The sequence below is a fragment of the Lissotriton vulgaris genome, chromosome 3_1, assembly GCF_964263255.1.
Source record: "Lissotriton vulgaris chromosome 3_1, aLisVul1.2, whole genome shotgun sequence".
Classification (NCBI taxonomy): domain Eukaryota; kingdom Metazoa; phylum Chordata; class Amphibia; order Caudata; family Salamandridae; genus Lissotriton; species Lissotriton vulgaris.
Genome location: NC_141689.1, coordinates 1428206378 through 1428232912, shown reverse-complemented (window position 1 = coordinate 1428232912; position 26535 = coordinate 1428206378). Strand labels below are relative to the sequence as shown.

Genomic DNA, 26535 nt, shown 5'->3' with positions numbered 1-26535 from the left:
TCCTCCCTTTAACATCGAGTGCGCAATGGTTCGTATATATATATATATATATCTTAGTACGTCCAGTTTCATTAGCTAAGGAATACCACGAGGCATCCGTTAGTTTCGGGCGCTACAAAACACCTTACATTGATACCAGCGCCATTTTGGGCGAGGCCGGTTTAGTCCGGAAGTAGCATCAGGGGCAAAATATCCCCGCCAATTGGCGGTTGGACCAGAGTCCCTTTCGGTAGTCCAAAAGAAAACTGTGCTAACAAAGGGGGCTGGTGGTGTGGACCGTCAATCAAGAGAGGGAGGGGGTAAAGTCTCTCTTACCAGGTCATGTTGATGTTCAGCCGGAACTTGCTCGAGTTCGTTAGCCCATAATGTTCCTGGGTGGTTCAGACGGAAGCTGATGCAGACACGAGAGCACCGCCATCTTGTTGCTGTGCCGTGGTTATTTCATTTGAGATCAATGCAACTGTTCCTCACCGGAAGCCTAAAGGGGCCGAGGGCTCTTGGGACTTTGGTAGAATCTTCAAAGTCGAGGGGATGTTTGTCGATGGTGGGGGCTTGCGCCCAGGTGGGCAAGCGCCCGAGTTGCAATTTCGGACAAAGTTACTCCAGCGGCCTAGACCCACCTTTCGAGGGCCCAGACGCCATTTTGAGGCCCTGCAGCAACCTTTGCCGTATCCATCAGGAGTGGAGGAACTTCTTGTGATGGCGAAAAACAGAGCATCATGCGGCTGGAGCAGGACATTTTGGTTCGGGGCGCCAGGGTGCAGCAGTGGAGCCTTCATCTGGGGAGGTGAGGGAGGCTCACCCGTGCCGTCTCCCTCTCCCGGCGCATCCTTCGCCGTCCCTTTGAATCAGGGGCGCACATGATGACCACCCTACGCCCCTGATTCCGACTCTTGGGGGACCACTGTACATCCGGTGCTCCGCAAATATACCAGTCGGGCGTTGTATGTCTTGTGCTGCGAAAATATACCAGGCGGGTATGATATGTCCTGTGCAGCGTAGGTATATGGCCGTCGCCCGGCTGGAGGACTTCGGCGCCGGGCCAGGGCAGGGAAGCCTCCTACCTGTGGAGGTGGGAGAGGCTCGTCCGCGTCGCCTCTCCCTCCCTGCCCACCCTGCATCCGTTCGATGGAGGAATTCGTGATGGCCGGACCAGGAGATACGAGGGAGGGGGTCATTTGCAGCCGCCCCCTCCCTACTCGCGGCCCGGGGGACGCCATCCCTGGAAGGGCAGTATGGAAAGACCATTTCATTGCCTGCTTTGTGGAGTCCCCAGTACCTTCTCACCAGCGATCTCTTTTTGGCCCATGGTTGCTGGCAGGCCCCGCCCCACACGTGCTATGTGTTTCGGATGGGCGGGACCATCGAACTGTTACATTTCGAGGACTTCCGGAGTGAGCATAATATGTTCTGTATTTTTCCTATTAGTCAAGTTTGCTTTTTAGAGAGTTCTACTAGTTATTCTATTTACTGTTGGTTGTGTGTTTTACCGTAATTAAATCCTAAGTTATATAATAGACGCTTGGCTTTCTTGAATCTTTTCTCTAACGGGGGGTTGTTTACACTGACCTGCAGTTGTGTTTGTTTTTCAGAGTGGGGGAGCAACAGAGAGCAATCAGTCCCAGAACTCTAACATGTCGTTAAAATTGGTCTGACGAAATCTGTGCCACCGAGCATAATCAAACGGGGTGGTCCTGTCTGCACTAGTCTGATTGGTTTTTATCTCGTGCCTTTTCCCTTTCTGTCGGCCTGTTCTTTCTGTCGACCCTCCGTTCTTACCTATGCTTTGCAGAGTCGGGCATTGGGCTTTCCAGTGTCCAAGACATTTACAGAAAGCACATTGGTTTTGTTTTACATCTGTTCGTCCTGTGCATAGTGTCGGGGGATTACCTTCAGGTCGTTGTGTTCCGGGGTTGGCTTGTCGGCACATCCCTTTACACCGTTCGCTTTTCATGTCTACTCCTCGGGACTGTGCCATCGCTGGCCCTTCCCTTTGCCTACTAGACGTTTGGAGGGTTATCCGTCGTGTCCCCTCATCTTTTCTAAATTCGTCGCCTTCCCTTCGTCGTGTGGCTTCTTTGCGCCACATGCCGAGACTATCGAGCATAATAGGTGTTGTTTCATTCCTACGAAGGGCTATTTCTACTGTTTCTATTTTGTCGAGATCAAAGGATCCTCTCAGTGGCCACTGTCTTTCTCGATCCCTTTTCGTATATTTATGCCACAGCTCACTATAGGCTATAGCAATTAATCCATGCTTCATGAACATGTCCTTATTAGGGGTGCCTTCCAGCGGAGCCGGATGGTTCATCTCTAATAAGCGGTCCGGGTTAAACAGGCTATTGACCAGTGGGGAGAAGACAGGCATGACGGATCGCAATGGGATAATAGTCAGCACTACCTATCTTATCACTGCGCGCAAAGACTAGACAGAATATTTCTATTCTACGTTGTTTGCACGTAGTGAATACCTCATGAACCAATTCTGAGCAATCAATCAATGTTAGGTCAAAAATAAAAAATCAATATGGTCAATGGGGAGAATAAGTAGGCTCGCAAAGGTTCGCGTCACCTACCCTTTCACTATCTGTAAAGAGGGGACCTATTTTTCCCTGTTTGCAGACGGAGAATCTCCAGAAAACAATCTATAACAGTTAATCAATGTTTAGGTCGAAAATAAAAAATCAATATGGTCACTGGGGAGAATAAGTAGGCTCGCAAAAGTTCGCGTCACCTACCCTTTCACTATCTGTAAAGAGGGGACCTATTTTTCCCTGTTTGCAGACAGAGAATCTCCAGAAAACAATTTATAACAGTTAATCAATGGGGGAGAAAGATGGGTCCGATGGGTGCGTACCTATCCTTCGCTGTTTATAAAGGGAGAGCCTGTTGTTTCTCCGTTTGTAGACAGTGAATCTCTAATAAATTAACAAAAAGTAATACTAGTATTTTCTCAACAATTATCAACCACTTCCAATTATCTATCACTTTCGCAATTCGTCGTGTTTACACGACCTTACCCGGACCGCATGGACAGTTTCTCGTCTTCCGAATCCAGCGCCCGATCGTCCTCTTCTCTTCGTACTTCTCGTGGCGCTTCCTGATGGTTCCCAGTCAGGACCGCAGATCACTCGAGAGAGGTCTGTTCGGAACCAGTGAAGTTCGGATGATCGGCTGTCAGACAAGGGTCTATCGGACAGGGTACCTTCCGATCGTTGCAGTCGTTCACTCTGTCGTCGGGACCTCTCCCACTGGATCCACGAGTCGCTGATGGGCCCCACGTTTGGGACGCCAATTGTTAAAAAGGGTTCCAAAGACAACCGGTAACCAAAGACCCTTTTATGTTGCCCGGCAGTATCGCCTCTATGACCCACCAATATTAATCAATGAAGAAGCAGGCGCTGGAGACTGGAAGGCGGGAAACGAGGATTTTATTCTCTCCGGAGGAGAACACATCAATTCAGACAGCAAGTATCGTCACGAGGTGCTCTAACCACATCTCTGAGGCCTGGCCTCTTATACTAGGGTTTACGACCTTTATTGCACATAACACATTCTCGCAATACTTTAGAACTTGAAAGAACATCCTCGGAATCTCCCCTTCAGACCCGTTCCCACACACATTTACAGTTGGATTCCCCACCCTGGTCACAACAGGTGATAGTCGTCGCACAGCAGGGCATTCCGCCGATTCACGGAATGCATGGGGTTGATCGGATCTCATGGGGTGGGGGCTTTGATCGGTTCGGGGGTCTTTTGATGGAGAGGGGAAGCTTCCTACTGTACGGGGTAATAAACAGTATCCGCAGAGCCAGGTGGCGGCCTGGGAACAGGGAAGGCAAACGGGGGCAGAGGAAAAAGGGGTTTGTATCAGAAGGATCGGAGGCCATGAAAGGAATGAGGGGAGGTGTCGCGCTGGGAACAGGATGGGATTCCGTGGTGAAGCTGCGCTGAAGAGGGGTTTATGACCCGAGGCATGAGAGAGCGGGGGTTGTCAGCGTGCGGGGGAATGCTTGCGAGGTTAAGAGAGAGAGAGAGACGCGCTGGCTATTAGTGAGGGGCAGGGAGGCCATGGTGCTCAAAATGGCTGTCGCTTACGCGCACGAGTGGGCTTGGAAAGGGGCAAGATGGCGCCGATAATGTTCACCAAGTTTGTACTTATTTTCCACATGTCAGCCAGGTCTTTTAGGGTGTACGCTGCTGCAGGTAGTAGTGGGTCTGGGCCAAAGCAAGTAGAACGCTAGAAAGTTACATTTACACCAGGGGCCTTCCCTGAGACAATGGAAATGCAAAGTTGTGAGATGTTTGCACAATCTGTTGAAAACCTACTAAAATGTACTTGTCTAGGTAGAGCTGATTTTCCTAAAGGGGAGTCGTTTTGAGTGCTTTTCTTGCATCGGACTGTTAGACGGTAGGAACAGCTCTCTGTGTTTCTGAAACCCTCGGCTCAGAAAACGGTAATGTGTAGACATGCAGGTCACATGTTCTGTCGTGAAGGCATGTCTGACATAATTGGAGCCAGTGAAATGAGATCACTGAGGTAAGTGCTGCGCCACCCTCTGCTACGTGCAGTAGGTGATTGATTGACCCTCTCCACAATCATTGCTAATTAAATCCAGGTTGTTGTTCTGCCTCTGGGCCGGCGTCTTCCATGTCTGTGCTAGTGATGTGTCCTAGTCCTTTCATAGCACACAGCCCTTTTCTTTTCTGTCTTGTGGAGGCCCTGCAAACCACCTTTTTTTAAATTCCAAAGCATTTTGTTAGCGTTTATGGTTAGAGCCCTGAGGACATCTTTTCCCCTTCATATTGGTTTAGTCACCTGGAGCACAGGTGGCGCTGAGTGCAAGTGCTGATGGCGTACTCCTCTCTGCAACACCACCCCTGGTGTATTATGGGGTGATCTTAAGACGAAATAGGTCTTTCATTCTTTATTTCGGTGAGAGAAAGACGAGGTAGCACACCAGCATTCTGGCCAATGTGTTGAACACAATATTCTTTTTTGATTTGCTTTACTGGACAGGATGCCATGCTCTGAAACTGTTATCTTATTTCATTTTAGACTATTTATTCTTTACAAACATAGAAGAAAGGGTAGAAGTAAACATAAGATGTCATTCCGAGCAGAGGTAATCACTCCAGAGTTGCAATTTAGAAAATGGTACACAGGATTCACAGGAATAAACATTAATTTAAAACAAGCATTTGCAATGCAATAGATCTCGTAGTTGTGAGAGTTTGAGCTGTTGGCATTGTAAATGGCAATGCCTTTAATTTACGGGTTGGTTTTTAAAACAAAAATAAAATGCGAGACCTATTGCGTTGCAAATGCTTGTTTAAAAACTGACTACATTCCCTCTTCGGAATGACACTGGTATCGGACCTCCCTCTAGGCTCTAGGATTGAGTTGGCAATCAATAAATAATATTCTGATAAAACCCTTGAAAATGTTTTTAAAAATTCAGCCGGAAGACCATCCGGTCCCCAGGCTTTACCATTCAGAAGGTTTTTTATAACATCACCCAGTTCTTCGGGACACATCATAATATTACTTGACCATAGCGCGCTGCCATACTCATTGCTGCACTTGCTGCTGATTTTAACAATTTTAAAAACGTAATCCTTGCACTGCGCGCTCGCGCTGGTATTCTTTGCGCTCTCTCCTGCTTTAGCGCTTATTTTAGCACCAGTCTCCCCCTCATACCTGCATTATAAATTGGGTCCTCATTCCGCACTTTGCGGGAATATTTCACCGTGTTAGGGCTTCAGGGCTCTCGGGGACATCGCGTAGCGGTTGGTAGCCGCCATCTTGGGTGAGTGAGGGAACCAGGAAGTGCCGAATTGCGGGCACCATCTTGGTTGGGGGGTATAGTGATCGCTGGATAGGACTCCTGCGCCTACGGCTATAAAGGACGACCATCCCAAAAGCGCGCAGCGAGGGCGCGACGTAGGCACGCCGGAGGTGCGCCAGATGTAAGCCCGTTTGCGCCCGTTCGCGCATCGGGCGCGCATAGGGCCGCTACCTCTGGCCATCCGTCCTCCCCTCGCTTGATCTACTCTCGGACGGATCTGCTGGAACTAAGACCGTCTCAGGCTCCCGTGATACAGAGGGCTTCCGTTCCTTCTCCATCTCAATCCCTGTCTTGTGGGCTGCTCAATGTTCCGTCGCTTTGCAAGCACCACACTGAGATTGCCTTGCTGATCGACTCTTCTGGGTTGGACTGGTTGTTCCTAACCGAAACTTGGACTCGGGAGGACTGTTCAGTTGAACTGGGGTTGGCTTGCCCCCCAGGCTTTAAAATTATCCACACCCCTCGACCGAAGAACCGGGGTGGTGGGATTGGCATTATCTATCGTGAATGGCTGGGTCTTTCCCAGCTTAAAATCAGCGAGGTATCGGGCTTTGAATTGATGGGGGTTTCCATTAAAGATTCGGAGAAAGCACTGATTTCGGGTGTGTTGTGTTATCGGCCACCGGGATCGGCTTCCTCTCTACCAGAGTTCCTCGACCTAGTGTATGACTTATCCAACACCCATTCGAAGTTGTTAGTCCTGGGCGACTTCAACCTATGGCAGGGGGGCCCTGCAGACGGAGCGTTCACGTCTCTCTGCCAGGCTCTTGCTGACATCCAACTGCAGCAATTGGTCCGCTCGGCGACACATAGGGGTGGTCATGTCTTGGACTTGATTTTCGCTGACGGTGAATCGGCAGTGATTAACGACATCCTAGCCCAGTGCTGGACTGATCATGCGCTTGTGGCGTTTTCTCTATGTTTAGGGGATTATTCCTCTGAAGGCGCCGGGGTAGGACTTTAAAAATGGGGCAGATCTTGGTCCCGACTGCTCAGCTCATCTCCTAGGCCCTCCCTAATTCCTGCTAACTTCCGCTTGAGTAACTCGGTGGAGGAAATCTACTCCTTGTTGTGCCGGTCGATTACTGATACGCTTGACAAGGCTGTGCCCCTCCGTAAATCTAGAGGGAGAGTGAACAGGGCTTTTCCCTGGTACACGGAAGAGCTACGACAATTGAAGCTGAGCTGTAAACATGCTGAAAAGAGTGTGGAGGAAGCAGTACTCCGCCCCGGAAAAAATCTCGTACAGGCTCACATTGCGGGATTACAAGGCTCAGATTAAGAGGGCCAAAGCGGCCTTCTTAGAAGCTTCCTTGACTCAGGCGTCTAATAAATCCCAAGCCCTGTTTAAAATTGTCAGGGACCTGTCCCACCCTGTCTGTGCGGCTAATACGGTCCGTGCGTCGCAGGCACTTTGTGACTCGCTGGCCATTGCTTTTGAGGAGAAGACTGCTAAGATTCTAGAGGGCCTAACGCACCCTTTACCTACTGCCGTCGGCTCGGGAGCTCCGGTTGGCTCGATCAGTCGACCCCAGCCAATTGCTCCTAGCATTGGTTTGGGAGCTCCGACCGCGCCACCCAGTCGACCCCGGTCGTCTGTCCTTCCTCCAAGAGTGTCGGATATGGGAACTCCGGTTGATCTGCCCAGTCGACCCCGGACTGATGCCTTTGGCCCGAGTCCGGGAGCTCCGGGCAGCTCACCCAGTCGACCCCAGCCGACTGGCTCTATCTGCACCTTGGGAGCCCTGGGTGTGGGAGCTCCGGTGGGTCTGCCCAGTCGACCCCAGACGGATGGTGATGACCTGGGTCTGGGAGCTCCGGGCAGTCCATCTAGTCGACCCCAGCTCAATGCCCCTGACCTTAGTTTGGGAGCTCCGGTTACCTCCTCCAGTCGACCCCAACTAAGGTTTTTTCCTTCCCCTTCCTTCGAGGAATTCTGTAAGGTGGCACATACGGTGTCCTCGGGGTCCCCGCTCGACCCACTGCCCCCCAAATTCTGGAAGGCTTTCCACGCAGATCTTTTCTTGCCTTTGTACTCGATCTGTCTCCAATCTTTGGAGTCGGCATCGGTACCAGAATGCTGGAAATTAGCAGTAGTGTCACCTCTGCTTAAAAAGCCCACTTTGGACCCTGCCTGTCTTTCCAACTACAGGCCTATTTCCTTGCTCCCTTTTCTGATCAAGATTCTGGAAAAATGGGTGACTCGTTCACTCTCAGGTTTCCTGGAGAACATCGGCTGGCTCGATGAGGACCAGTTTGGCTTCCGCCCCGGACACGGGACGGAGTCCGCGCTGGTGACCGTGTTGGACAATCTTCTTTCGCGTGTCGACAGTGGTCGGGCAGCCTTCTTAGTGCTGCTCGACATGTCGGCCGCGTTCGACACGGTCTGCCATCGGACCCTTGTCAGGAGACTGGAGGAGTGCGGGGTCATTGAGGGGGCAAGAGATTGGCTGACATCCTATCTTGGTGGCAGGCAACAGTTGGTTTCACTTCCACCATTCAGCTCTGAGCCAAGGAGTGTAGGACAGGGGGTCCCACAGGGCTCGGCCATCAGCCTTATACTCTTTAACTTGTACCTCCGTCCCTTAGTCCAGCTAATAAAATCTTTCGGTGTCTCGGCATTTAATTATGCCGATGACACCCAGCTGGTATTTTCCTTGGAAGGGAATAATGCGGTCTCGCTGGATACTTTCCATCGCTGCATGGCAGCCACAGCAGACTGGCTACGAGCGAATTCCCTACAATTTAATAGCTCCAAGACGGAGGTACTCCATTGTTCCATCGACCGGATTCCGCGGGCACTCCCAGAGAACTTTTGGCCTAGTACCTTCCTTGAGCCAGTACTGGCGGCGGAATCAGCCCGTAATTTGGGGGTGATTTTTGGCCCTAACCTACAGCTTGACATACACGTCAATAAAACCACTTCTAAGTGTATGATGCTGCTGCGCATGCTGCGCAAGGTTTTGCCCCTTCTCCCCGCTCAAGCAAGGCCGGAAGTAGTTCGTGGGACCATATTAAGTCGCCTCGACTACTGCAATGGGCTTCTTTTGGAGGCCCCAAAAAATCGGACCGGTAAGCTACAGCGGGTGCAAAACATGGCCGCCAAACTGTCTCTCTCTCGCCCTAGGTCCAGCTCCTCCACCCTTGCTTTAAGAGACCTACACTGGCTCCCGGTTCATCTGCGGGTACAATATAAAGCTGCGTGTCTTGTGTTTAAAGCTGTTCACCAACAGGGCCCCATTCCTTTGCAAAAGATGTTTGCATGGTACTCTGCTTCGCGGCCCCTCTGCTCTTCTTCGGCGCATCTTCTTGTAGTTCCGAGGTTTCACAGAGTGAGGATGGGTGGCCGCTCCTTCAGTGTCGCAGCGGCCAAACTTTGGAACTCCCTGCCACTCTCTCTGAGAAGCCACAAGGACTACCTTTCTTTTAGAAAAGCGTTAAAAACCCACCTGTTTCCATAAATAGCCTGAGTTGTTAAAGTTCTATGGTTCTCGTTCAAAGCGCCAGGATGCCCTCTGGGTGACAGGTCTTGCGCTCTACAAATATACTAAATAAATAAAATAAATAAATAAATAAATAAATAATTATCGGTCTCGAAGAGCACCAGAATTTTCCATTCCTGAAGGAACATTTCCAGGGACGCATTGTCAATTGCTTGTTTTTGACCATAAATATGCCTGCAGTGTTCCAGCATTATGTCCCCTATGCTAGCCGGGTCCTTGCTCCGGGTACCAGAAACGGGGCATTTCAATAGGCTGATCCAGTTGTTTGCGGCCTGCTCCCTAGCCTGCCATGAGAAAAACCTCTCTGTAAAATTACTTTCTCCGTATACCTTTTGCCTATAGTTACGATTGGATTTTTCACATTTTAAATATTATGCTTTGCTTAGAGCCCGTTTAGCCTGGTCAAGTTTCCGTTGGTTGTTAGCTGCAGGACTTCTAAGAAAGGTATCAAAGCACTTCTGCACCTTCTGCTCTAGGATTTGCTTTGTTTCTTTCTCTTTTTTGAAACGTTCTCAATCTTTACCAATAGCCAGGCCACGAATATATGCCTTAAGGGAGTCCAAGACAATGTGAGGAGGAGCTGTCCCATGTTTTCTTCCTATAAATTCCTTTATCTCTGTTTTACAGGGTGGCATCCAACTTTCTTCCAGCAAGTATTGCCTATTAAATGCCCATCACTTGGGGATGAACCAGAACTTTGCCTAACTCAACCTCTAAAATAATCATGGCTTTATCCGCGAAGCTACTGGGGAGGATTCTCCGATTACTAAAATACAGGACCTTGGATAGAAGGAAAAAAAACAATACTTGAAGAAGTGCAGAATCTGCCCAAAAAACAGGTACACGCAATTTTAGTCGGAAATGCTTCCCTCCATGGGACACCGTTAAATCCAAAGTCTTACTATAATTTTGAATAATTGTTTACGTTTGGGCTTTTCATTGTTTTATGGAAATTTCTGAGGAGTCAACTTTTGGGTTTGAGAAAAAATTGAAATCGCCCCCAATGATTATTTCACCGGGAATTTGTATTAAGGATTGTAATAATTGTTTGTATGGCTCAGAGTTATCTTCAACTAGGGCATAAATGCTAGCGAAAGTTAGATATCTACACCCCAGCTTACAAGTTGCTCAACACCAACTTCCTCTCTTGTCACTTGCAAAATTCACAACCTCCGCTTGAAATATTTTACCCAGGAAAATCGCTGTGACCTGATGTGTTGCAGGGGAAGAGGAGAAGCCCCGATATGCTACCCAGGACCTAAACATAGAAAAACTGCTACCTTCCCAACTGGTATATGGGTTTCCTGCATTAAAATTACAGATGGATTTACCATCTTAATCCAAGATTCAATGGCCCGCATTTTCTTTTTATTGTTGAGGCCATTAACATTAAAGGAGACCACCTTTAGGATTTCCTTTTTATCAATTAGCTGGATATACTATTTTAGCCCTAGAGGGGTCTCAAATATAAACTGCAACTTAAGACAGATAAATCCGAGGAGGAGCTTCGCGGGCAACTAAGATGGCCGCGTGAGATCGGAGCTCCGAAGACCCTCCGATCCTCCGCATTGATCCTGTCATCTATCCTGATCCACAACCGTGGAAAACTCTGGGTGAACTGCTGTTGGTGCGGGACTCGTTGTCCGATTGAAATTCCGACGTCCCTAGGTGAAGTTACACCGTGTGCAAGTTTGGGGACGACGACGTGACCAGCACCCGTGCCTGAGCCGGCGAGTGCGACACAACCGTACGGAGGTGGCATGGACAGAGAGTGATTGTTCCGCCTCGAAGCGGAGCTTGCGGAGTTCCGGAGTGTGTTGGTGCGGAACGGACGGCGGGGACAGCTGCGACCGCTTGTCACGTTGGTGAGCCGGCGAGGCCCCGGGGTATTCTCGATCGTGGTGGTCGTTCGCTTATCATTGCGGGAAGAGGTGAACCCGACAGAGGGAAGCCCCGGGCCAGTAGAAAACCAACCTACTCCCAATCCAACAACATGGAACGATACGCCCACCCTAAGGACATGCATCGAGAGGTGTCGCCAGACGACTCGGCCCCAACCCTCCGGGACGTTATGGGCGCCATCGCGGGTATAAAAGCCGAGATGCACAAACAGCACGAGATCCTGGCACATAAGGTCGACACACTGGCCATTGAGGTCAACCTGATCAGAGCCGATTTGGGCAAGACCAATGATCGGGTCAAGTCACTTGATATAAAAACCTCGAGCCTGACCATGGACGTCTCGGACCTGCAATCAGAGGTTCGAGACCTGAAGTCTGCGAACTCGCTATTTGCCCATAGGCTTGAGGACTTTGAAGGACGTGCCAGGCGCCAGAACATCCGAATTGTCGGTGTTCCGGAGGGGGCCGAGGAGGCTGCCACCGACCTCTTTGTCGAGGACTTGATCCAGAATCATCTGGCCCCTGGGGGCCTCAGCAAGTTTTTCTCGGTTGAACGGGCTCATGGACTGCCCGAAGGCCGCCCGAAGTTGGGGGCCCTTCCGCGTCCCATCATTGCCCGTGTGTTCAACTTTAGGGACCGGGACACTATCCGGCAGGCATCGAGGAGAGGTGAGCCGCTGAAATACCAAAATGCGGAAATTAACTTTTTCCCGGACTTCACCCAATCAGTTCAGAGGCGGAGGCAAAGCTTCACGGGCGTGAAACGGAGACTACGTGAGCTGGGGATGAAGTACTCCATGCTGTTCCCCGCGAAACTGCGTATCGAGCATGATGGCCGTGCATTCTTCTTCGACTTGCCTGAAGTCGCGGGGGACTGGCTGGACACTTTGCCTCAGCGGCGTGAGGAACCTGAGGAACAGTCGGAAGGAGCAGCGGGTGGTCCTGAACATCAGGAGTAGAATGATCCTTCGGACCTTTTTCGGACAATGGGACTGCCCAAGCAGTCGGTATCACAGTACTGTACTCTTGGTTACTATCCTCGATTTTTGAACGGGGGAAGCGGGGGGATAGGATAGACTCCTTCCTCCTCTAGGGGCTTTTCGTAGAGTAGTTTTCTAGGGGCGACAGGCACACTGCTAGTTGGGGGGGCTCTTTAGTCTAATGCAGGGGTGCAGGGTGGGGGGTGGATGGGTTGTTTGTTCTTTACTTGTTCTCTTTCTCCATTTTTCTACTTCACGGCAAGGTAAATGTTGTGCTACTAATTGTGTTGTAGCGACGCCACCCGACAGGGCTGGCATGGGCCTGCATTTTGACGACGGGGGGTAAGAAATTGAATGTTTTGTGTTCGAATGTTAATGGGCTGGGGGATCGTATTAAGAGAGGTGTAGTAGTACAAATGTTCAAGAGATGTATGCCTGATATCATTCTGTTGCAGGAAACTCATTTGGTAGGAAACACGTGTCATGAGCTTAATAGAAAGGGTTTCAAGATGGTGGCACATTCGGAGGTTCTCTTCGGGGTCCCGCGGGGCGGGGATCATGGTTCGGGTGTCACTCTCATTCGAGATAGAATCCAGCGTGACTGATGAGAGGGGGCGCTACGTCGCCGTCACGGGCAGATGGGAGGGGTGTACCCTAGTTTTGGTTTCTGTTTACGTCCCTCCTGGTTTGCAAACAACCACGTTTCAGGATCTCGGGGGAGCCATTTTGGGTTTGCCTGAAGGCCTGCTTATTGTGGGTGATGACTTCAATGCGGTTGGTTCGGGGACCTTAGACAGGCATCCATCCAGAGATATTCGAGGTGCGCAGTCCTGCTTCCCGACTTCTTGGATACTATGGGGCTTATTGACTGCTGGAGGCTTCTCCATCCCACCCAGCGTCAATACTCATTTCACTCTGGGGCGCATGGTAGCCTCTCCAGAATTGAATACGTTCTGGCTCTAGCGGCCCACGCGTCGGCGGTCTCTGAGGCCCGACTGATGGCCGGGGGTATCTCGGACCACTCTCCGGTCTAGGTGTCCTTTGACTTTGACATTGTGGTGACCAAGAGGGTGGCGCCGGTTAACCCGTGGTACTTTCGTAACCCTAAGACGCGTGGACTCCTGGCCAAGGCCATTGAGCTCTACTTTTCTGAAAACACGGGCTCGGTCACATCAGCTGTCTCCCTATGGGAGGCCTTTAAGACTGTCTTGAGAGGAGAGGCCTTCTCCTTAATAGCCGAGGTGCGGAGACGTAGGGACGCGGACGTGGTGCGGATTGAATCAGAGATCGAGGTTCTTGACTCCCAATTGGAGAACGATCCGACACCGGCCCTACTCCACGTTCTCTCGCTTAAGTAGTCAGAGTACCGGGCCACTGTTACTGACGCTGCCAAGACTATGGGCAGAGAACAGCAGGGGAGGATCTATGATGTCGGGGACAAGGCAGGCAAGCTTATTGCGTGGCTTGATAAAAAGGAGATGGCCTCCCGGGTGGTCCCTGAGGTGCTGGGGGAGGACGGCTTGGCTGTTACCGACCCCAGCGCTATAGTCATGGTCTTCGCCGAATATTTTGAGTCCGTTTACACCTCGGTCTCTGAGATGTCTGAGGCGGACTACAATGCCCTACTGAGAGAGGTGGACCTTCCGTGCCTGTCAGATACTGAACGCGACGACATGGATAGGGGTATAACTGCTGACGAGATCGCACTTGCGATACGCTCCCTGAGGTCCGGCAAGGCGCCCGGCCCCAACGGTTTCCCGGTGGAGCTTTATAAGATAAAGCCTGACGCCATCGCCCGCCCTTACGGGACATGCTCCTGGAGGCGCGGGAGGTGGGCACGCTTCCCCCCGGACCAGAGATTGGCCACCATCGTGGTCATTCATAAGGAAGGGAAGGCCAGAGACCTGTGTAGATCGTATCGCCCCATTTCTTTGCTGAATGCCGAGCCTAAGATCTTGGCTAAATTGCTGGCCAACCGACTGGTTGGCGCGACTAGCGACTTGGTTCATCCGGATCAGTCGGGCTTTATTCCTCATCGCAACACCGCCCTTAACCTTAGGAGACTCCATGGGGCTCTGGCGAGGATCCGTACGCTCCGGGAGCCGGACGTTTTGGTGTCTTTGGATGTCCCGATGGCCTTTGACTCCCTTGAGTGGAACTACCTGTGGGCGGTGCTGACGAAGTTCGGATTTGGTCCGGAATTTATAGGATGGGTCAAGCTTCTGTATGCCAGTCCACTTGCCAACGTTACGGTCAATGGCTGCGTATCTGCATCCTTCGCTCTCCGCAGGGGCACCAGGCAGGGTTGCCCCCTGTCGCCCTTGTTGCGTTGACACTTGAGCCTTTGGCTGCATGGCTGCGATTTCATCCGGACATCAACGGTATACGGTGGTCCCCCGGATTTGAGGACCGTGTGTCTTTATACGCGGATGACATCTTGCTTTACCTCACCTCTCCCTGCAAGTCCCTTATCGTGGTGTGCGACGTGCTGCATACCTTCGGTAGGTATTCAGGCCTGGTCATCAACTGGTCGAAATCACATTTATACGTTTTGAGAGGTGAGGTTCCGTGGCTCCCGAGGGGTTGCAACATACAGGTCGCGAGGCAGGGGTTCAAATACTTGGGCATCTATATTTCAGCCGATGCCAAGACACGTTATGCGAACAACTTGCTTCCCCCTCTTGCACGCCTACGGCGGGATGTAGAGGGGTGGCGGAAGCTGCCGCTTTCCCTGCTCGGACGTGCGGCATTGTTCAAAATGATGTCCCTGCCCAGATTCCTGTATGCGCTTCAGAATACCCAGGACCCGGTCCCATCCGGGTATTTCAGAGAGGTCGAAGGCTTGCAGCGGGCCCTTCTCTGGGATGGCAGACCACGCATTGCTATCACTAAACTCACGCTTCCGTGGTACGACGGAGGTATTGCATTGCCTGACATCCGGAGGTATTATTGGGCTTCCCAACTAGCCGCCCTCAATCATGGTTTCTACGGTCCAGCTGAAAGTCCGGGGTACGCCATGGATCGGTGGCTCCTTGACGATGGGAAATATTACAGGGCGTTGTACTCGAGATCTCTGGATGGCAGAATGACAGGTCCGACTAGGACGGCGGTACACATATGGAGGGCTGTCACAAAAGCACAGGGATGGAAAGGAAGACTCACGATGGCCACCCCACTCTACGACTCGACCTACTGGGCAAATTGTGGCATACCAAGGGGTTTGATCGATGGGACCTGATTGGTATTTCCAAAGTTGAAGACATGATGGTCAAGGGTGAAATAAAATCTTTCACTGCTCTACAAACAGAGTTTCAACTGGGTGCGACAGAATTTTTTAGGTACGCCCAATTGCGACACACCCTTTTGACAGTGATGCCGGAGGGTGATAAGGTCCCTGAGTCATCCCCGTTGGAAGATAGGGTGCTGGACGGTCATATGCCGGATAGTGCCATCTCTTTGGTCTATAAAAAACTAATCAATGTCCGCACAGACCTCGTTCTAGGTGTGAGAGAGCAATGGGTTCGGGATGGTATTGAGCTGGATGACGAAGATTGGCAATATGCGGTGTCATCCCCAAGGAGGTAGCGATCCCGGCCAGACTACGCTTGGTCCAGCTGAAAATCTTACATAGGGTGTATGTGACCGATCCTCGGTTGATACATATGGGCCATTCGGTCGATGGACTCTGTAGGCGTGGTTGTGGTGCATTGGCCACCTTCATGCACATCATTTGGGAGTGTCTTGCGGTCACTTCCTACTGGAGGCGTGTCCACGCGGTGATGAGTGAGGTGACTGGAGTTGACTTGCCGGCTGAGGCCCGGCGCTGCCTACTGAATGTGGGGGGCCCCACGGACTACAACAGTGCGCAAACGCAATGGGTCACCTTGGGAAACATGGTGGCAAAGCGTGACATCGCTCAGAAGTGGGGCGCAACGTCGCCTCCCTCTGTGGAATTGTGGAAGACCAATATGGATTGGTGTATGGTTCGTGAGAAAACAGTGTATGTGGCCCGGGGTAAACCCAAGAAGTGGCATAAGGTCTGGGGGGCCTGGAATGAATATAGGGGTGATATCTGTCTCCCACCCGACACTGCCCCCTTGGAGGAACAACTATCCCCGTAGCCTGTAGTTCCAACCCAAATGTTACTACATTGCACATCCTGCACTCTTTCCCTCCCGATATCGTCCATTTTGCACTGTTCATACGTGTACTTTTCGGGTTCCTTGGCCCAGCCTTCCCCTGACCTGGGTATTGTCGCAATTATGCTCTTTTGCCTTGCCTTTTAGCACTGGTTCTGGTGCTCTTTTATCGTGTTCTATTTCATGTTTTCTTATTTTATAACATAAAACTAAACCTGGTACGATTTTACACTATGTACTGTGTGCACCGGCCGTCCTACCTTTACTATGCTACCTAGCCTCTGGGATGTAAGGCTAAATAGCTGTGTACTTTGATTTGTAAATAAAGGTTTTTCCAAAAAAAAAAAAAAAAAAAGACAGATAAATCCTCCGACATACCTGGCCACCCCCAAAGGTCCAAAATATTTACAACAAGGGGTGGTGAGGGACAGAGTCTCTGAATTAAGCAGAAAGCTCTCACCCAGTCAAGATATCAGGGCTAGATCCAACACCGTTTTTTAGCTCACTGCACCATCCCAGTTTCAGAACCTGGCTGTATGCAAATTAGTCTGTTCCTGTAATGATGGGAACAGGGCAAACCAAACTACAAAAGCCAATTCTTACCCCCAAAGGTCCATCATGGATACAACACTGACACTCACAGGGTGTAAATTTACAAATAGAGTTCAGATAGCGCAATTTACATTTGACTTTGGAATTTAGAAATGGCTCTCTTTTTCCCTACTTACTTCCCAGTCCTACACACCGCCATGCCCCCCCCCCCGCCCCCCCCCCGCCCCCAAAGCCACGGTGAGCAGTCCACCGTCCCCGCTCACACCTGACAGGCTTACCCCACTCCCCTAAACTGGCACCTTGGCCTTGTGCCAGAAGCTATTGGCCTACCCACCCCAGGACGTGAAAAAAGTAAAGAAGCAATCCCCAAAAAACTATCTGAAACAAATTCACAAAGGGAGAGAAGAAAACTGATATGCAGACAGTCATGGCACCCAGAGCCCAGAGCTAAGAAATTAAGATTTGCTAGAGATTTGTTGCAATTGCTCCTGGGCTTCTGGGACATTGCAAAATACATGAAATCTTCCTTTTACAAGCATATTTTAGTTTACTTTGTTCTGCAATCATTGCATGTGCCCCATGTTCTTTGAAAAAGTGTAGCATTTTAATGAATTCTTTCCGCCTTTTGTTGAAGGCAGGGTGTTGAAGCATGATGACGAGACGGCGTTGACTTGTCTGGTCATCGAGAGGGAGGAGTCCAGGATGAAGCCCAGGTTGCGTGCATGGTCCGTTGGTTTGGGGGTGGTGCCCAGGGTAGGGGGCCACCAGGAGTCGTCCCAGGCGGAGGGCGATGATTTAGGATGAGGACTTCCATCTTGTCAGAGTTCAATTTCAGGCGGCTGTTCTTCATCCATTCGGCGACGTCTTTCATCCCTTCGTGTAGGCTGGTCCTGGAGGTGGTGGGGTCGTTGGTGAGGGAGAGGATCAGCTGGGTGTCGTCGGCGTAGGAGATGATGTTGAGGTTGTGTTTACGTGCGATTGCCTGCGAGGGGGCTCATGTAGACGTTGAAGAGGGTTGGGCTGAGTGATGACCCTTGTGGTACACCGCAGATGACTTCGGTGGCCTCGGATCTGAACGGGGGAGACGGACTCTCTGGGTTCTTCTGGCGAGGAACGAGATGATCCACTCCAGTGCTTTCTCTCGGATTCCGATGTTGCTGAGGCGCTGTACTAGGGTGCGGTGGCAGACAGTGTCGAACGCTGCAGAGAGGTCCAGGAGGATGAGGACCGCTGTTTCCCAGTTGTCGAGCAGGGATCTGATGTCGTCAGTGGCTGCGATGAGGGCGGTCTCGGTGCTGTGGTTGGCTCGGAAACCGGACCGCGAAGGGTCGAGGGATCCGTTCGTCTCGAGGAAGGCGGCAAGCTGTCTGTTGACGGTCTTTTCGATGACCTTGGCAGGAAAAGGGAAGAGTGAAATGGGTCGGTAGTTCTTGAGGTCGGTGGGGTCCGCTGTTGGTTTCTTCAGGAGGGCGCTGTGCTCGGCGTGCTTCCAGGTCACCGTTCTCCGTTTCTCTTAATGGTAATTTTGAGTTACCTATTTTGATTCTAAAAATTTTACCTGCATGATGTGTTGACTGAACCTTGTTTAAACCTTTTGGAACCATCAGGTCAACACTTAAGATGCCCAATCCAGTATGTTTTATCTCATGTTGTTACTTTGTTTTTCGTTCTTGATAACTTAAGGTAGTATTTAATTATTGCTTTCACTAGTCTCCTAAATTCTGCAGTAAGTTGTGTGACGCTTTGAATTTCCTTTTGCCTAATTACAACAAAACAAGAATGACTTGAAGATGACCTTTTGGTAAAATAACTGCATTTACAATTAACACAGTACTTAATCTTCCCCAACCCAGAAGTGAGGGGCTATTTTACCTATTTAAAAAAACAATTTTAACTCAGTGTACATAAAACAACCTATGGCGCAGAGGTATGGGGCATTTCGAAATGTAATTATATTCCGTATGAAGAGAACAGGTTCAGTCGAAAGTTCCCGGGAGTTCCAATCTCTACGTCTCAATTCGTGTGCTACAGTGAACTAAAGTTACATTATATTGAAGACTATATTAGGGCGCAACCTGCTCTATTTTGGCTAGCCATATGGAAAAATGAGGCAGCCTTCCTCAATAGAGATATCATAACAGACTGCCTCAATTGTGAAAAAGGCATGAATATCCCATGGCTAACAGAGGTGAGAACTAGTTTATGTAGGTCCAATGACGAACATATCTAACAGCCCTAATGAGCTAGAGTGACAAACAAAAAAGATCTCCAGGCAGCCCTATATAGATAGGTACTATAGAAAGGACAGACTCGACAGGGAGTCTACCAAACTTAGTACAGCCACTTTTATGAACATTGAGAATGATCATCAACTGGCTAGTTACCGGACTAAATCCCTTTGGTTCACTGGGAGCGCAGTCTCTGCTTTTGTTTAAGGGCAGGCACTGTGAAGTATTTCTTATGTTTCCCCTTGGTTTTCAAATCAATCGATCTTGTTCCATGCCATGGATGCTCAGACCAAACCACATTACTTTATTCTTGTTTAAGTATTATATACAATACACTAAACTGTTCTGACCTCTGACCCTACTCGCAGGCAGGTCGCTCCCCACGCTGCTGCATGGCTCTGCCTGCATTGTTTTTGGCTAATCTTGTATTTTTCCCCTGTGCCTAACTTACTTTCTTGCCCAGACTTGATTTTATTCCTCTGTGCCTGTACTTGCTTTCTTGCCCAGACTTGATTTTATTCCTCTGTGCCTGTACTTGCTTTCCAGCTCAGACTTGTTTTTATTCCTCTCTGCCTGTACTTGCTTTCCTGCCCAGACTTCATTCACTCAAAATCTTTATTCGGATACAATAAATATCCATAAAAGCACAACTACAGAATTTCAGGTATCACGTTTTTAGATAAAACAAAATATCCAGACTTTATTTTATTTCTCTGTGCCTGTACTTGTTTTCTTGCCTTAAATTGTTTTTCCTTTCTGTGTCCAGTTCTCACGCGGCCCACCCGTTTTTTCTGCCGCTGCTTCTCTGCAGCCATGCCCCCCTGCAATCCCATTCGCCGCCCGCTCCTCCTTCCCAGCTGCTCCTCCCTCCCACATCCCCTGATATGGAGGCCGGCTGGTGCGCCGAAGGCAAGCCTGTCTTCGCCCGTCAGCGCCTGGACCGCGCCCAGCGCCAGGACCCCGCAAACGCCACGACGCCAGACACCGCTACGATGCCAGAACCCTCCACGCACTCAACACCGGATGATCACACACCTGCTTCCTGGCGGCCCGGAAGCGCACCCACTGAGCATTCACCTGCTGGAACTGCAGCTTCACAAGCATCCGCCCCACCATGCTGTCGACCAGGATAGAACCGAACCACCTTAGTTGCATCCTTCTCAACACCTGCTCGGCCCGCAAACACGCCGTTGAACTCTGGGACCTACTCGACTCAACCTACCCTGACGTCGCCTTCCTGACGGAGACCTGGCTGAACCCCGCCTCGGCACCCGACATAGCCATATCCGTCCCGGAAGGCTACAAGATCACCCTCGCCTCCACTGACTACATCCTCCTCGGGGACCTGAACTTCCACCTCGAGAACTACAACACCAACTCCACCACCCTGATCGACAACCTAGCCAACCTTGGAAGTCAGACAACTGGTCACAACACCCACCCACTCCGCCGGTCACAAACTTGACCCCACCTTTTCTGCAAGCCCCTGCGTCTCATTCTACCACACCACCGAACTCCACTGGACCGACCACCGCTGCAACCACCATGCACTACCGCACCCAACAGATGCCTCGCCGCTGCTGGAGCAAAGTCACCGAAGACCAGCTAACCACCACCCTTGCCCAAAGCCCACCTGCCGACCCTACCGACCCAGACACCACCGCCCGCAACCTCAAACAGTGGATCAACGACTGCGCCAACACCCTTGCCCCGATCAAGAAACCCTCCAACAGTCACACCAACAAGAAAGCCAACTGGTTCACTGAAGACCTCCGGGCCTCCAAGCAAACCTGCCGAAAGCTGGATAAGATCTGGCTCCGTGAATGAACACCGGACAGCCACGCAGCCCACCAGAACGCCACCCGCAGACACCATCACCTCATCAGATCTGCCAAAAGGGCCTCCTTCAAAGACCGCATAGACAACAACGCGCACAACAGCAAAGAGCTCTTCAACATCGTGAAGGAACTCTCCAACCCCAGCTCTAACACCAACGATGTCCCACCCTTGCAAGACCTGTGCGACTCGCTGGTCCCCTTCTTCCACCGAAAGATCGCAGACATCCACAACAGCTTCAACGCCACGACCGCCCCGATAACCACTGAGACCTCCGCCCCACGACCACCATCCGCACCAATCGCTTGCTCTCCTGGACCAACATCAACGACGATGACACCATCAAGATCATGAACACCATCCCCTCCGGATCTCCGTCAGACCCATGCCCACACCACATCTTCAACAAAGCCAGCACAGCTATCACACCCCATCTCCGGAAAATCAACAACACCTCCTTTGAGATAGCAACCTTCCCGGAGAGCTGGAAGCACGCTGAGATCAACGCCTTACTCAAGAAACCCAAGGCGGACCCCAAGGACCTCAAGAACTTCCAGCCCATCTCCCTGCTCCCGTTCCCAGCAAAGGTCATTGAGAAGACCGCCCACTAACAACTGACCCGCTACCTCGAGGAGAACAACATCCTGGACCCTTCCCAGTCCACGTTCCACAGCAACCACAGCACCGAGACTGCCCTCATCGCCGCCACCGATGAAATCAAGTCCATGCAGGACAATAGCCAAACGGCGTCCCTCATCCTCCTGGACTTGTCAGCCACCTTCAACACGGTCTACCACCACACACTACAAACATGCCACCACAATGCCGGGATCCAAGAGAAGGCCCTGGACTGGACCACCTCCTTCCTCTCAGGCAGACCACAGAGCGTCCACCTAACTCCCTTCCGCTCCAAAGCCACCGAGATCATCTGCGGCATACCCCAGGGCTCATCCCTCAGCTCACCTCTGTTTAACATCTACATGGCACCGCTCGCCCACGTCGCCCGTCGGCACAACGTCAACATCATCTACTACGCCGATGACCCCCAGCTGTTCCTCTCCCTCACCAAGGACCCCCACACCGCCAAAACCAACCTTCACGAAGGAATGAAGGCTGTCGCTGAATGGATGAGGAACAGCTGCCTGAAGCTAAACTCGGAAGTACTCATGCTCAGATCCACCCCCTCAGCCTGGGACGACTCCTGGTGGCCAACCGCACTGGGAACAGCTCAAATACCCACCGACCACGCACGCAACCTAAGGTTCATCCTCGACTCCACCCTCTCCATGACAAAGCAGGTCAACACGTCTCATCCTCCTGCTTCAACACCCTCCACATGTTCAGCAATATCTACAAGTGGATCCCCTCAGAAACGGTCCCCCGGTCCCTCGTCAGCAGCAGGTTGGACTACGGAAACGCCCTCTACGCAGGAGCCTCGGCCAAACTCCTGAAACGACATCAACGCATTCAGAACGCCTCTGCAGGCCTGATCCTAGACATCCCTCGTCACAGCCACATCACACCCCACCTGAGAGACCTTCACTGGCTGAAGTCCTCCCGGCTGACGCTGTAACGCCGATAGTGCTTGCTGCGTGCTGCAGGCCCGGGTTCGAGGCTGTTCAATCCTCACTCTCATAGTGTTTTACAGTGGGCACAGGGTGGTGTAGGGTGGTGTGGGGCAGAGAGCACTAGCACAAGAGCAGGGAGCCACTTTGCTCCACTTGGCTCCACTCACCCCTCCCCCCCAGGCACCACTCACCACCACACGGCTCCCTGCGGCTCATCGTGGCTCACAGCAGTTCCTCACAATGCAGGAGCAAAGGCAGGGGCAGGGCACACTGGAGCTCACTGGAACAAGTGCCAACCAGGAGTAAAGTGGAGTCGAGAGAACGTGTGCATGTACGTGGATCAGGAGGTGTGCGAGCAGGAGTAGAGTACACTGGAGCTGCAAGGGCTGCTGGTGCCACTATCGCCCCCCGCGGATCTACCCACTCCACTCACAGCACTCGCCGCTCTACTCTGCTCCCTGACTCCTTGCAGGTCCTTGCGGCTCCTCGCGGCTCCGTGCGGTTCATGGAAGGTTACAAATTAAGACAAGGCGGTACTAAGGAGAAAGTAAAAAGCCTATTAACGAATCAGAAGCCAGCATTTAAGAAGGACAATGAGAAGCCAATGACAAATATGGGTTGGGATTTAAGTCCATACTCTAATTCAGCATGCCTAGCAGAGCATGCTTACTGCCCAGGTTCTACCTAACCAGCATTTGCAAGGCAATAGGTCTTGCAGTTATGCAAATTGAAGCTATTGGCATTGTAAATGACAATAGCTTTTATTTATGGTTTTAAAACGAATGTGCGGCCTAGGGATCACTTGAAATAGATATACAGTCTGTAAAAGAACCACCCCCCTACCTTTTTGGTCCCAGTCCCTCGAATGCATTTTTTTTTTTTACAGTTATTGAAAATGTCTGGGCTTTGGTTGTACCTCATTAGTACCAGTTCAACACATCATCTAGCAATGAGCAACAGAAAGGTGCCCGGGCAAGCTTTACAAAGGACCTTCCCCTTTACCTGCGCCTTTTTTTGTTAAAATCTGTAATTATGCTGCAGATCACGGATCATTTGGCAAATGCGGAAAATCAATCATTATGCGAAAAACGCCGCAGCCTCCCAATCACATAACTCCAGTGGCCCTTCCTACCCTGGCGTCCACCTTCCACAGACCAACTGATGACGCGTGTGCGCTGGGGTCGGTGGAAGATTGTAGAACCGCCTTCGGTTGCCATGAGAACAGAAGTAAAGTGAAAGGTCGCGAGACCTTCCTGCCTATTTCACACCCGTCCCTTCGGCACCCCCGCAGAATGCAAACACCAACCCGAACCAGACCACCTGGGTGTGACAGCTCACAGAGCCGAGAGGTCCTGTGCTTGTTGAATGCAGCATTATTCAATGCACGGCGGTTGTGGGTGGCTGTACGGGTACAGACCCCAGCCACTTACTGTCTATTGTGCAGGGCGTGGGGAGGCGACATACGTGTATAGAGCTGGATATTTTTTTACAAATGAACAATGTTTGTCGTCCCCCAGAGACTTACACATACACAGAGCCTCGTTTACAGCTTTCTCGAGTCAGTCTAGTGCACACTGGCCTTTGAGCAAGGCAGGCAGGTAATGTCACGTGTGCGGTACACACTGAGGCTCCATAGGAGTTAGCGCGCTCCCTATCTTATCAACCACGCGTCACACTGTCTGCACCCTTGAAAGGTCAGAGTTCTAATCACGGGAGACTGCACCAACTACGGTATGTTATGTTGTTACCGTCAACCAGCTATGACCTATACAAGTGTGAACACGCACGTGCATACATCAGGCACATGGCTACATTAAGGTCACTGCAGGCAATTGCGTTACGGTGACATCACAGACAGCCACTAGGAGGTGCCATATTCTAATATAGGACATTACATACGTGGCCTTGTAGGGAAGAGAAAGAGGGCTAAAATCCTTGCAGCGACCCTGAGCAGGAGCCCACACACTTCACCTGTGGTGCAAGCATGCACTGGTTTAGGCTGCACATACTAGCAGCATCCACTGGTCTAGGCTGCACATACTAGCGGCATACACAGTTCATGGTGCAATCAGGTGTCCGTGTACCCCTCAATGTTATGATTCGAATAGTGCTTTGCACATGCATAACATATGGCACTATTCTATTGTGCAATTTGATGAACAGGGCAAAGTTAATGGTGCAATGTGATGATGAGTTGGGCATATTGGGTAGCACAATATCCTGGGCATAGGTCATGGTGCAATGTGATGTGCATGCTTCCCTGCAGAATGTAATTGGAATAGTACCTTGCACGTGTACAAGAACATGGGAATATTCCATGGCACAATGTGATATACGTGCTATCTTGCACAATAGTCAGGAAATGTCTCATTGTATAATATGATGGTTCGCTCTCTAGAGCAATGTGATGAGTATAGTCTCTTGCACAATATTTGGGGCACGCTCCATGTCATTAGGTCGTGTGCTCGCTCCCTAGAACACCGTGATGACCACGTCACGTGATATAAAGATAATGTTAGCCCTGTGGCTAACACAGGTGCTCGCTGCTCATATCTGTGTGCCACATACAGTTTACAGATTCGAGCACAACTTAGTTCATGTTTACAAAGATGATAAACTGGGTAACAATAACATCAGTTACCCACAATTCTGCCCAAGGAATAATCCCCTCTAGTAGTGAACGCATAACAAGGAAAGGTTTATTATATGTCAAACAAATTCTGCTACAAATCGAAATCTATTTCCCACTACCAGGGTGTGGTCTTACAAATAAGGATGAAAATGTTATCTGTCAAAATGTAATGGGTATGCTGCATCTGTCTGTATTTAACGTTAAAAATAGCTGTGCATAGAAAAGCTCCGCAAAAAGTAAAGTTGCACAGAAAATGCTCCAGGCTGGAACTATGATGCAAACATACAAGCAGTTGTTGATCACACAAAGACAGAATGTTCCCTAAACTGGGCTTTATTAGGATAAAAATGCTCTTTTTAAGTAGAGAAAACCTTTGCACGATCAAAGGAAAACTAGGGAATTTAGCACGCTATGCTAAAGGTGAAAAGTATGAAATCGTCAAGTGAAAACTTCACTTGCACAGCTCGGACGGTGCCCAGTTTGCATGCACAGCCGGCCAGTGTCTTGCACTACATATGGAATTACAGCGTGCTGATCTCCGATCGTGCGACTTGGACACAATGGGTATTGCAGTCAGATAATCTGTGTCCATATGGCCTGCTGACAGGGATCTTTATCATCACACCATATGTGGAAATGTAATTTAATACTGAGGCATCGCGGCCTCCTCATGTCGGCTTTATTTGCTGAGATGTGCAGACCTGTGGTAGACGCTGTTTATGAGTGTTTGAGCCTGGATAAATAAGATGGTATCGTTTTTATGTACACACATCACAGTGGGCTGCTGAACGCGGTATTTCCAAAAGTGATGCCTTACAGTTCCACATAATCTCACACTGAGGATGTGTACCTGTGAGTGAAACTGCTTATGCAGCACTTTGAGTGGATGAGGCATGCCTTAATACAGGTCGCATCGTTTTTATTTACACACATTAGAGTGGGCTGTCGTGAGTAGTATCCCCAAAGGTGATGCCTCATAATTCCGCATAATTTCTCAATGAGGTTTGGGTGGGAGAAAATGGGGTACATTTGAAAAAACATATGGATGCCCAGAGTAGTTCATGCTTGACGATGCAGTCTCGGGAAAATGGGCTCATTGGTCTAAATTACATTTCACTACTCTAGCGTGTGTCTGTTTGTGCGTGTGTGCTTGCCTGCGTGTGTGCTTTACTATGGAATAAAAATGTGGAGTAGATAAAACAAGTTGATTACACCTTCTAAATGAAGAATACTAAGTGGAACCAACATACTATAACCAGACCAAATGCCAATCGGATTTTGTACTAGTGACCATTTATAACTGGTCAACTGGAAGGAGTGCAGGCCCTTTGGACACATTTTGATCTC

General features: G+C 50.4%; 1 protein-coding gene across 1 annotated transcript in view; it reads right to left on the bottom strand.

Annotated features, from left to right (window-relative positions):
- Nucleotides 1–26535, bottom strand: part of CENPC (centromere protein C) — a 1111772-nt gene that overhangs the window by 944964 nt on the left and 140273 nt on the right. The window lies entirely within an intron of this gene.